The 13,894-nt window shown below is 44.5% G+C and overlaps 1 pseudogene; it reads right to left on the reverse strand.

The window, feature by feature from the left end:
• Window positions 1-255: 255 nt before the first annotated feature.
• On the reverse strand, window positions 256-13,676 carry LOC141155341 (alpha-1-antitrypsin-like protein GS55-MS; annotated as a pseudogene).
• Between the last annotated feature and the right edge of the window lie 218 nt (window positions 13,677-13,894).

Here is a 13,894-nt window from a genome sequence, read left to right on the forward strand (position 1 = left end):
CACCACTCTTCCAAGGGGCATTGATATTGTCTTTTTATTCCACTGTGACCTCCACCACTCTTCCAAGGGGCATTAAAACCGTCTTGTTAAGCTACTGCGACCTCCACCACTCCTTACTTTGTTACACATCAGGGTCTTTTTTGGATCCCCCTATGATAGCATCCCCCATAATGATGACAGAGACAGGAGGTATGAAGCCAGTACATGCCTTTATTGTGTATACAACGGACATCGGCCTCCCAGACTTTTTTTTTATTACAGATTCATGATTTTCCCAGTGAAGATCTGGAGGTTTGCCCTTTTATCTATGATGCACACTAGGAAAGGTCTGTCTGCCCTCACATCTGGTGGAAGACTTGCTGGCATGATTTGAATTCCCGTGACTGCGGCGGCCTCCGATCCCTCCTCGTCCACTGTCACCTCAGCCTTGTGCATCGCCTGGAAAGAACGTATAACACAGTGTCACATGACCACTGAAGCCAATCAGTGTGTGCAGTTTCAACTATTGTGACATAATTTTTGCAGTGATGACATCAGCCCTTTAAAGATGCCGCCAGTTTTCGTTTCTGCACTGTCGTTGTTTCTTCCCTTTATAAAAACGTCATCATTTTGTTATGTCTCCAGCATCATCGCTTAATCACTCTTGTCTTTTGCAGGATGTGATGTACAGTGGTGGCCAAAAGTATTGGCACCCCTGCAATTCTGTCAGATAATACTCAGTTTCTTCCTGAAAATGATTGCAATCACAAATTCTTTGGTCTTATTATCTTCATTTAATTTGCTTGCAAGGGAAAAACACAAAAGAGAATGAAGCAAAAATCAAATCATTGATCATTTCACACAAAACTCCAAAAATGGGCCAGACAAAAGTATTAGCACCCTCAGCCTAATACTTGGTTGCACAACCTTTAGCCAAAATAACTGCGAACAACCGCTTCCGGTAACCATCAATGAGTTTCTTACAATGCTCTGCTGGAATTGTAGACCATTCTTCTTTGGCAAACTGCTCCAGGTCCCTGATATTTGAAGGGTGCCTTCTCCAAACTGCCATTTTGAGATCTCTCCACAGGTGTTCTATGGGATTCAGGTCTGGACTCATTGCTGGCCACCTTAGAAGTCTCCAGTGCTTTCTCTCAAACCATTTTATAGTGCTTTTGGAAGTGTGTTTTGGGTCATTGTCCTGCTGGAAGACCCATGACCTCTGAGGGAGACCCAGCTTTCTCACACTGGGCCCTACATTATGCTGCAAAATTTGTTGGTAGTCTTCAGACTTCATAATGCCATGCACACGGTCAAGCAGTCCAGTGCCAGAGGCAGCAAAGCAACCCCAAAACATCAGGGAACCTCCACCATGTTTGACTGTAGGGACCGTGTTCTTTTCTTTGAATGCCTCTTTTTCTTTCCTGTACACTCTATGTTGATGCTTTTTCCCAAAAAGCTCTACTTTTGTCTCATCTGACCAGAGAACATTCTTCCAAAACGTTTTAGGCTTTCTCAGGTAAGTTTTGGCAAACTCCAGCCTGGCTTTTTTATGTCTCGGGGTAAGAAGTGGGGTCTTCCTGGGTAAACTACCATACAGTCCCTTTTCATTCAGACGCCGACGGATAGTACGGGTTGACACTGTTGTACCCTCGGACTGCAGGGCAGCTTGAACTTGTTTGGATGTTAGTCGAGGTTCTTTATCCACCATCTGCACAATCTTGCGTTGAAATCTCTCGTCAATTTTTCTTTTCTGTCCACATCTAGGGAGGTTAGCCACAGTGCCATGGGCTTTACACTTCTTGATGACACTGCGCACGGAAGACACAGGAACATTCAGGTCTTTGGAGATGGACTTGTAGCCTTGAGATTGCTCATGCTTCCTCACAATTTGGTTTCTCAAGTCCTCAGACAGTTCTTTGGTCTTCTTTCTTTTCTCCATGCTCAATGTGGTACACACAAGGACACAGGACAGAGGTTGAGTCAACTTTAATCCATGTTAACTGGCTGCAAATGTGATTTAGTTATTGCCAACACCTGTTAGGTGCCACAGGTAAGTTACAGGTGCTGTTAATTACACGAATTACAGAAGCATCACATGATTTTTCAAACAGTGCCAATACTTTTGTCCACCCCCTTTTTTAGGTTTGGTGTGGAATTGTATCCAATTTGGCTTTAGGACAATTCTTTTTGTATTTTTTTCATTGAAGACAAATTAAATAAAGAGAATACCAAAGAATTTGTGATTGCAATCATTTTCAGGAAGAAACTGAGTATTATCTGACAGAATTGCAATACTTTTGGCCACCACTGTAGTTTGGAATTAATTTTACTATAACATTTACTGAGAAACTTGAAAGCTCAAGTGGCGTAAAATAGTGAAAAATCTTCACTTCAGCAATTTTTCAGGGTTTTGTTTTTGTGTCGTTCATTGTGCAGCAAAAATGGCCTGGAAACTCGATTTTCCCCATCAGTGAGATCACGGTGACACCAAATTTTTGTAGGTTTATTTTCCTTTATTTTAGTAGCTTAAAAAATTCTGAAGTTTGTAAAATAATAATTTGGTTTGTTTTCCCATTTTCTGAGACGCGTAACTCTATTTCTCTGTTCTGAGCTGTGTAAGGACTTGTTTTTTTTCCACATGCTGAGAATTACTCATTCTTGGAACCATTCTGGGGGAAAATATGACCTTATATGATCGCTATATTTTGGGGGGAATAGTGCAGTGACTAAAAAATAGTAATTCTGGCGTTTTGTTTTCTTTGTTTTTCTAAAGGGCCTTTACGCTGTGTGTTAACATCAACACTATCTGCATTTACTTCCAGGCTCAGACCTGCTGATTAACCCTTCATCTGCTGTTAGCATAACAAACTCTTCTCTTGTGCTTTCCACTACAAACGCTGCTGCAACATTATGTATCTTCTCTACAATAAAGTATTCATTTTGCCTGTCTGCCCCTGACAAGGACCATCTGCTTGTAACATACACCTCTGTCTTTAACTATTTGTTTGCTGCAAGTTCTGGACTGACTATACATCTACAGTTCCTTTGTATCTCTTATACTCTTGGCTCTGTGTCTTCAGGTACTGCCTGCTCTGCTTCTCTGCCTGCCATCTGTCCTGGTCCTCACTGATGCACATGCCATCTGGCAAGTCGTGGCTGCAGTGCCATCGCCTTCAGTCCGTTCTGCTCACCCAGACCTATGGCTTGAAGAATCCCCCTCACCCGGTGAACCCCTAAAACCAGCAACTTCCCTTTGGCTGATTCCTTAAAAAGTAGGTAGGACAATTATCAGACATTTATGGCATATCCTGTTGTTATCTCTCCTTTAATTCTGGACATCTCTTCTTTCCATGTTATACAATTCAGATCTGTCACACAACCCCATTGTCTTCTATGGGGTAATGTTCCAAATCAGGAAATTTCCCAAAAATGACAAGAAAACAGATCTCACCTTTGACACCTTCAGGTTACCACTTTCAGCAATCCCAGAAAGATCAGCGCTGTCGGTGAATGCAGTTTTGATTCCAAATTTCTGTAATACCTCTTTAAGGTCTACCGTGGCAGAAACTGAAAATTTGGGTAACCACAAGTCTATCCACCTGAGAAAATAAGAACCAGAGTCATTTCCTGCTGTATTGGGATGTACTGGGACTAAAATTCAGCCCTGGCATTTGATAGCACAGAGGCCCATGCCGGCTCCATCCCCTTCCCCACATTAGGGTCTCTATTACTTAAATGACCCTGCCTGCAGGAAGTCAACATTTACTACCTGTATTTCCAATAACTCCACTAAATAAGATATAATAATAATAATAATAATAATATTGCAATATAACAGACATAACACCACCATATACAGTAGTGATAATACTGCCATGACGGTTACTAAAGACGCTCTCCCATCTATATTTTTTATTATATGTGTGAATATATATATATATATATATATATATATATATATATATATATGCACACATGCAGTGTAGTGTATTAATATAATCGCGTACTGCTGCCATCTCCGGGATCGAGCGCCGTTCTGCTCCGCTTCTTAGTGCCGTTACCACAATTCTGACTAGCCGGTGATGGGTAACTCTATGCGTGACCTGGAAGGGGCTTTTACAATGTAAGTCTAAGGAGCGGCAGAACGAGGCCCCATTGTTTTACATTGTAAAAGCCACTAGTCGGAATTGCAGTGACGTCACTGAGAAGAGGAGCGGAACGGCGCTGGATCCCAGAGAAAGTGGCGGTAGGCGAGTATATTAATACACATCATACACATATTTAATGAAGAAATATATAGAGAAGAGGCTTCTTGAACTAAGACTTCTGTACTAGGACTGATATTACCGCCATACAGTGGCCATATAATGGTAATTTCAGGTCTACACCGGCGCTCTGGAGACCATATATGTGTGTACTGTGCAGGTTCTCACCAGTCACGTTGTTGCTGATTGTTGTCCGTCATTTTCCCTTTTTATTTTTCATTCGGCCCAGACCGCCATGACAACTTCTTACATCCATTATTTGTCCCTGCAAAATGTAACACACAGACATCTTTGGCTTTCTGCTTTTCCAGCCCCATCCTCACAGTGCCCCACCTCCACACAAAAGATATAGCACTATAACCATAGCTCTATACAGTAACAATGTCCCCTGTAATAGTAATAGTGCCCTCCTCCTGTGCCCCACACAATAGCAGTGCCCCTCTGTGCCCCTACACAGTAATAATGCTCCCTCTGTACTTCCTCACAGTAATAATGCTGTGCCTCCTTACAATTATACAGCACCCTACCCTATAGAAACAATGCCCCCATGTGCCTCCTTATAATAATAATCCCCCTTATAATAATAATAATAATAATAATAATCACAAACCTCCTTTTAATAATACAAACTCCCAGGTGCATAATAATAATAATAATAATAATAATAATGCCGCCTGTGCTCTCACAATAATGATTCCCCAGTGTGTCTACTTATAAAAATCCCCCCTACTGTGCCTCCTTATAAAAATGCCCCTGAGCAGGGGTTTACATACAGGACCACTTTGCAAAAGTCCTATCATGGCACATAGGCGCAGTCACAGGTCATACCTCTAAACTTTTAAAACTTTTATGTCACCCATACTGAAGCCCCTTAGTGTTCTCGCCCACTATGATACCCCTTCCATGGACCATGATGTCCCTAAAAATTCCCCCATACATAATGATGTTCCCACATTCTTCCACCTACACATCATGATGGCCCCACAAACCTCACTCCAGTCCCCCACTCATTATGATCATGACCACTAACCCCCACACAGTATAATGTTCACTATAGCTCCACACACAGTATGATGGTCCCCCCATAGCATGATGGTATCCATAGCCCCCCACACATTGATAGTCACCACTGCCTCCCACAACATGATGGTCTCCACAGCCCTCACACAGGATGATGGTCCCAACACAGCCTGCCGCACAGTATAATGGTTCCACCAAAGTATGATGGTCCCCCGAGAGCAAGATGGTCCCTACAGCCCTCCACAAAATATGGTTTCACCACAGTCCCCCACATAGTATGATGGTCTCCACAGCGCCCACACAATATTATGGTTCCCCCACACAGTATGATGATCCCCAAACATAGTATGATGTTCTACCACAACTTCAATACAGTATGATGGTCCACCCACAGTTTCACATATAATATCATGGTCCTCCCACAGCCTTCTATATAGTATGATGGTCCTCACACAGCCCCCATATAGTATGATAGTCCCCCACATCCCCCATATACTATGGAGGTCCCCATTCACAACCCCAATACAGTATGATGACTTCCCACAGCCCCCATATACTATGAGGACCCCCTCAAAGCCCCAATACAGTAGGATGGTAGGATGCTGCCATATAGCCCCCACCCATATAGTATGAGGGTTCCCCTCACAGCCCCAATACAGAATGATAGTCTCCCTCACAGGCCCAATAAAGTATGATGGTCCCCTACAGCCCACATATAGTATGATACAGCCCCCACCCATATAGTATGAGGGTCCCCCTCACAGCCCCCATACAGTATGAGGGTCCCCCACAGAGCCCCAATTCTCTATGATGGCACCCAACAGTGTTATTGGCACCACAGATCACAAAAAAACAACAACTTTACTCACCTATTCCAGCCTCCGCATCCACCGCAGCTGCTGCTTCCTGTTCAATCCCGTCTTGCTGTGGACGCTGGTGGGGAGATGCAGTGACACTATCACGCTGCTGATGTCACCTATGTGGCACCGACCTCCAGCATGCCAGGGGCCGAAAGTATCCTGCAGCCTATCGGAGTAAGTGATGGAGCACAGAGTGAAAGCTCCATGATCCGCCACAGCTGTTAACTGCACCCGCGTCCTGAGGATGCTGATGCCATTAACAGAGTCACAATGAACGCGGCTCACAGCCGAACCAGCCCATATGTCATTTGCCAGAATTGCCAGATGTCCAGTCCGGCCCTGCTGATGTCATGTCAAGAGGCGAAGACCAGACATCACCTTTTCGGAATATTAGACATCTGTGGTAACAAATATGGAAGGCGATGGATCCAACCTTTACCCCCCCCATAAGTAAATTATTGTGGGCCCTATAGGAGATCTTACATTGTTTGCAGTTTCTTCATCCATGTGATCCTTGCTGAAATGCGTCCTCCACACCTTGCATTTTTCCTTCATCTGGTATAATAAAGATGGCAGAGAAGTTTCCTTTGTACGGGACCTCGACCACCGTACAACCCTCATTATTCAGGAAGGCCACGGGATATGCTCCCCTTCTGGTCATCATCTGCACCTTCACCACAGTTTTCTCATCCACATGGAAGTCACGGACACGAGTTTGTTTCTTATTGAAAACATCCACCCAAGTTCCTAAAATAAAAATGACCACATATGCCACCATCATTTGTGTGAACTTTCCTGATGAAGCCTCGTGTGGGGACCATTGCTCCTCTCCCTTCCTCCTCCATCTGGTGAGGTTTCTGAAAAGCTATGAAGCCATTTATTTTGCTTAGGAAGTCAATAAATCAATTCATTCTAGATCTATGGCTGGATTTAGGTTTTCTATTAGAGGATTATTCCCCAAAAACCAAGTTAGTCCCTTTCCATAGGATAGGTGATAAATTACCGATCACTGGGAACCAACCACTAGGACCCCCAGTGATCCCGAATTCTTTAGAATCCCCAAAGTGGGTCTTTGCGGCCCCGTCTTGAATGGAGCCGAGGTTCCCATGCTCAGACTCCCCGTCCATTTAATGGGCTGTCGGACAAAGCCGAGTACAAAAAGTCGTCTCCCAGATTTTGATCCGGGCTCGCACGCTGAGCCGGTATCTTTCCCCGGGGGTGGAGTGGAGATCAGGCCGCAGCTATTAACATGTTAAATGCTGCTGTCAATCTCTGACAGCGGCATTTAACACGCGCCGGCAAGGAGACGCGTCAGTCCACCCGCTCATCGGCGGGGACTATTAAAAACAGTGAAAAGTGAAATTATTTTTGTTTTTAAAAATATGGAAAAAATAAAAACACACAAAAGTTCAAATACTTCCCTTTTACCCCATTAAAAATAAGACAATAATAAGAAAAAAATGCATATATTTGGTATCGCTGCATTTGTAAAAGTCCGATTAAAATACAAAGTAAATTAATCCGGTCGGTAATCCTCTTAACAAGAAAAAAATCAAAACACCAGAATTACGTTTTTTTTGGCAGTGCCAAAATTGCAATCAAATGTAATAAGATGTGATAAAAACATCATATCTACACCCAAAATGGTATCAATAAAAACATCAGCTCAGGGTGAAAAAAATGAACCCTCGTCCGACCCCAGATCAAGAAAAATGAAAACGCTACACGTCTCGGAAAATGCTGAAAAAAGCTAATTTATTTTCTTACAAATTTCCAATTTTTTTTTTCACCACTTAAATAAAAAAAAAAACTATACATGTTTGGTATCGGCGTACTCGTACTGACCTGGAGAATCATATTGCCAGGTGAGTTTTACCGTATAGAGAACATGGTAAATAAAGACTAAAAGCAAAAACAAAAAACAATTGTGGAATTGAACATTTTGTTTTGCAATTTCAACACATTTGGAATTTGTTTCCTGTTTTCCAGTTCACTATATGGTAAAATTAATGGTGTGGTTCAAAAGTACAACTCGTCCCACAAAAAATAAGCTCTCATATGTCTATGTGGATGGAAGAATAAAAAAAATGATGGCTCTGGGAAGAAGAGGAGGTAAAAACGGAAACAAAAAAAAAGTTAAATGGCCCGGTGTCAGGGAAATATTGAGGAATATTGAAAGTTTGCCATAGATATTGACCATTTCTCCCTTATTCCCCTTTTGTCAGTACCAAGCTGTCTCCATAAAAATCTCAGCACAAAGCCCCATTTAACACAGCCATGAGTAAGAGCTTACAAAAGTAAATAGCAGCCAAGAGGTGCCACTAAGCTACTTAGAATGCGAGCATCTTGTTCCTGAAAGACTCAGGGGGTAATTAGTGGCAAGATTGCAATAATCTGTCTGTAACTAGGAAGATTTGCTTTCCCGAGCTTAAAAAAAGATATCTCCAGCCACGTCGACTTCAATATGAAATATGGAGTAACTGATGTTCCGTAATTCTGACAATAACAGGACCCATATTTTTGGTGGCAGGCACAGCTAAGAAACAAGGGTGGAGCCCAGCCTCTGTGATGTCATCATAGGGGGGGTTCTCCCTTCAGCATAAAATAGTTTGTTGAGGCTGAAGCCATGTTCTTTGCCCAGGAGTATATGCCTATCAAAGCGAAGGACCCTGTTCGATATCAGTTTAAATGGAGCGCCTCCCCTCCACCTATATTGAAATGTCTCAGCGATCGTATAGTGTAAGTTTCTCCTTTTTATTCTGCTTATTTTATGTAACTGTTTATGTATTTTAATGTCTCCTTTGTAACATCCTTGTATATATTTGTCCTAATCACTGCCTCCCTTTTGGATTAAATATATAATTTAATAGTTCTGTTTCTTTTGTCCTGTAATCGTTACCTTCCCCGAAGCCATATACACTACCAAAACGCAGGCGTCCGCCCAGGTCTGCATTATATTTCAAATCTGGACGGTGGTGGCAGAAAATAATATTAATAATCGGGCTATCGTGCAGCCGGCAGCAACCGTACAGGGCGTACACACACATTCCTGGAGCTGGAATTTGGAGGTGTGATGCCATATGCTTTCTGCATGCTCGCCGATGATCAATGAGTGAGTAGTCTGGATCGTGAGCTCGCGATTCTGGATGAAATACTGACAGCGTGACAGCAAAGGCGAGATATTGTGTGATCTCTCCAGTGTCATCCCTGTGGGGTGATCCCTGACAAATTGGTGGCAGCGGTGGGACATTACAGAACATCAGTGGCTGGATTGAGCAATCATTCCCGTCACTGAAAACTTTCACGGTTCTTGTGATAATTCTGTGCAAAGTTTTAAGAAATCAGACTCAGTGTTTTAATATTTTTTATCTGGGACATTACTATACGTGTAGCAGTTGCATCCCCTTCCCTTCTCTTGTTTTTCTGTCCAATCTTTTATTTGGCAATGATGGCTACACATGGAGAGCCCTGGTATCAACAGCAGATGAAGGCCACTCTCACTGCCCTCTGTGAGCTGAGACAGATTGACCCCATGGGAAAAATGGGCCCAACTGATTTCTGAACTGTTGCAAGGTGCTGCAGAGCTTTTCCGACAGCAGAGCCCTGATGATGGGGAGGCCAGCCAAGGCCCGGATGGTGCTGCTGCAGGGGTGCCACCTGTGATTGCCAGCCATACCTCAGCAAGGGTAGTGTGGACCCCCACTTGCAGATGGCCTTGGATCAGTTCGCCGCAGACGATTGTGATGGATGACTGCAACTGAACCTGAAGTTCCAGGAGCGGGCTGAGAGCCAGGCCAGAAGCTGACCGAGAGGCTGCTGAGTGAAAGTGGCAAGATGAGCAGCGGCACCAGCTGGAGTTAGCTCGGATCCAGCTGCAGACCTCCACCACACAGACCCGTGAGTCCAACAGCACCAACAACTTTAAACCCCGTGCAGAGCATTTTCCTGTAATGGAAAAGAATGGGGACTTTGACATATTTCTGCAAGGCTTTGCAAAGGCCTGCAGGCAGTATCAGGTGCCCACGGACCAGTGGGCAAGGTACTTAACTCCAGGGCTCCGAGGAAAAGCTCTGGAAGTGTTTGCTTCTCTCTCTCAAGAACAAGATGGAGACTGTGAGGCCGTCAAGTAGGCCCTGATAAGAAAGTACCAGCTGACTCTGGAGGTTTACTGGAAAAGGTTCAAAGCCCTCCAACGTGGACCACATGATACCTACAGTGACGTGGTAGACAGGCTCAGAACCAACTTTGAGCAGTGGATCCGAGGACTGTCAGTCACCACCTTCGAGGACCTGAAGGATCTGATGGTGAAGGACCAGTTTCTTCATCTTTGCCCAGTGGAAGTGCGACAGTTTGTGCTTGACCGGGAGCCAAAGGAAGCCACCAAAGCAGCCCAGATCGCAGATGCCTATGAGGCCAACAGTACACCAGAGGTGCGGAAGTCAGCTGCCGCCAGCTGGAAAAGAGGTAAGTCTACAACCAACCCCAGTATTCCAGCCAGCCGGCCCTCAGCGGGTTCTGCCCCATCTTTCAGCACCTGGACTGCATTTGACTCCCGTAAGTGCTATACATGTGACCAAATGGGTCACATCAGCCTTGTCTGCCCAGAGAGGCAGAAGATGGACACCACACCTGAGGCCCCAGGGTCTACTGCAGCCATTCTTTTTGTGGGTGGGGAGGTTGGCCAGGCCCAGGAGAACTTTCAACCTGTTGCTGTGGGCAACACTGTCACCGTTGGTCTTAAGGACACTGGCGCAGAACGTACCCTAATCCGCCCTGAGTTTGTGTTACCAGAGGAACTCATTCCTGGGAAGACCCTGACTGTCACCGGATTTGGGGGTGTTCGCCATCCTATACCGATGGCCCGAGTTTTCCTGGATTAGGGTGCGGGGAGGGGGTTAAGGGAAGTGGGGGTGTCGGAGAATCTCCCCACTAATGTGCTACTGGGAACTGATCTGGGATGGTTGGTTGCCCGATACATTCCTGACAACCCTCCCAGATCTGATCTGTCATGTAATGCCACTGTCAAAAGTCAATGTGATGTATAATAAAAATGTGTGTTGTGGTAAAGGGGAACTCAGCCACCTCTCCCCGCGGGGTGATGCTGCTGAGGATCCCCTAAAGTGAGCCAGTATAAGTGCTATGGGCAAGGAGAGCAGGCACGGACACCAGTTATCAGGTCGTCCCGTGCAGGTGACCAGTGTCATGCCAAATAGTGGCATGATCAATGGTAGCTGCCTGATGACTAGCACGGCTCCAGAGGTGATGAGGAAGGGTGGGGAAGCACGGGGATCATACGGAAAGTGGTCCTGTGCTGCCGACCAGTGTCACGACGGACTGTGACATGGCTGGGCGTAGTTCCCCCCTAGGGAGCACAGCTCCCAAGGTAAAAATGATGGGAGGAAGGGTAGGATGAAGGCACCCATAGCCTGTTAGAGGTGTGGGGAAAACATATCCCGAACCTGTCAGGGCGATTGTAAAGCTGGATCCCCAGCTTGTAGGATCAGGAGGAAGGGTGGGCCAGGAGGTGGGCTTAAAGGGGCGATCGGTAAATCATCCCTTACGCCACCTCAAAGAGGGGGAGATGTCAGGGAAATATTGAGGAATATTGAAAGTCTGTCATAGATATTGACCATTTCTCCCTTATTCCCCTTTTGTCAGTACCAAACTGTCCCCATAAAAATCTCAGCACAAAGCCACATTTAACACAGCCACGAGCAAGAGCTTACACAAACAAATGGCAGCCAAGAGGTGCCACCAAGCTACTTAGAATGCGAGCATCTTGTCCCTGAAAGACTCAGGGGGTAATTAGTGGCAGGATTGCAATAATCTGTCTGTAACTGGGAATGTTTGCTTTCCCAAGCTTAAAAAAGAGATCTCTAGCCACTTAAACTCCGATATGAAATATGGAATAACTGATGTTCCATAATTCTGACAATAACGGGACCCATATTTTTGGTAGCAGGGACAGCCAAGAAACAAGATGCTCAGTTTTTCATAGTCGTAGGCCTCCTGGAGAGCTGTAGAGCAAAAACCCCAGAAAAGCAAACTGCAACTATGCGATATGTGGTCTCTACATGAATAGAAAATATGATATCACTTTTGGGCTTCTGGTATAAACACGCAACGAGTTATCCCAAAAAACAGGTTTTTAATCCAAATCTGAAGGGTGGAGCCTCCCTTCAGAATAAAATAGTTTGTTGAGGCTGAAGCCGTGTTCTTTGCCCGGGAGTATATGCCTATCATAGCGGAGGACCCTGTTCGATAACAGTTTAAATGGAGCGTCTCCCCTCCACCTATATTGAATCGTCTCAGCGATCGTATAGTGTAAGTTTCTCCTTTTTATCCTGTTTATTTTATGTAACTGTTTATGTATTTTAATGTCTTTTTTGTAACATCCTTGTATATATTTTTCCTAAACACTGCCTCGCTTTTGGATTAAATATAAAATTTAATAGTTCTGTTTATTTTGTCCTGTAATCGTTCCCTTCCGTGAAGCCATATACGCTGCCAAAACGCAGGCATCTGGCCAGGCCTGTATTATATTTCAAATCTGGATGGTGGGGGTAGAGAATAATATTAATTACGTGGCTATCGTGCAGCCGGCAGCAACCATATGGGGTGTACACACATAATCCTGGAGCTGGAATTTGGAGGTGTGACGCCATATGCTTTCTGCGTGCTTGCCGATGCCCAAGGAGTGAGTAGTCTGGATCGTGTGCTCGAAATTCCAGATGAAATACTGACAGCATGATGGTAACGGAGAGATATTGCGTGATCTCTCTGGTGTCGTCCCTGTGGGGTGATCCTTGACACCCGGTGTGAAGGGGTTTAAGGGACCAATAATGGGAGAACATTACCAATCATCCGGCATCATCTTGTGGTTGGGATTTAGACTCTTTGGTGGTTGAAATATGGAGTTTGTACTTTTTGTCTCCATCACTCAGTATTCTAACTTACCTTTGAAATTAATTATGGATAAGAGTATCAACACCGTGTCTGCGTCGAGTTGGTCCAAGAAATCTTTGATCAGTCCGCTGGTTTTGTCCTCCACGTAGCTGTTGATTTGATCTTTCGCTTCTTCCAGTTTTGTAAAATCAGCGGCAATGACTTCAGATTGGAAGAATTTTAGTTTTTATTGATATTCCTGGAGGAGGTTTAGCTTCTTGTCCACAAAGCAAGCGTAGGTTGTGCTGAGTGTGACGCTGGTCGGGTGCTGGCTGATCACCTGCAGGAGGCGCTGAAAGCCCTTGTAGATGTTATCAGTTTTCAGAGAGGCGTCCAGACTGAGTCCTTCTAAGATCTCCCGATGGGTCTGAGTCTTGGCCCCGAGGGCGAGCATCATAAGTGCTGAAGCAACATTTATAGAAGACAAGAAGACATTTTTGTTGGGATTCTCAGCAGCCACTTGTGTGTAGAGATTCTCTGTAAATTTGCCAAGAGAAGACAAAATTGGTAGATAAGACTCCGGGTCGTCATTATCTGCTGACTGACTAAAGACCGGAGCACAAAGCAGAGCCTGGATCCAAAGCACGAAGAGCTGGAACGTCATGTTTCTGAAAAAATTTGAAAAGAGAATTCTAGGGTGTGTAAACTTTTTTTCTTGCCCCAATGCCAAAACCCTTCTATCTATGTATTTCCATGGGTACAAAACTACAAACAAATCTACTGTAGTCAATTCTTCTAACACTCTCTTTTTTTTTTGTTACAGGTATTAAGTAAGTGACAGATGGAGCGAGGGATCACATGACTGCAGGATCTGACTACATA

The sequence above is a fragment of the Phyllobates terribilis genome, unplaced genomic scaffold, assembly GCF_046119375.1.
Source record: "Phyllobates terribilis strain yellow unplaced genomic scaffold, ASM4611937v1 Scaffold_7__3_contigs__length_470593459, whole genome shotgun sequence".
Classification (NCBI taxonomy): domain Eukaryota; kingdom Metazoa; phylum Chordata; class Amphibia; order Anura; family Dendrobatidae; genus Phyllobates; species Phyllobates terribilis.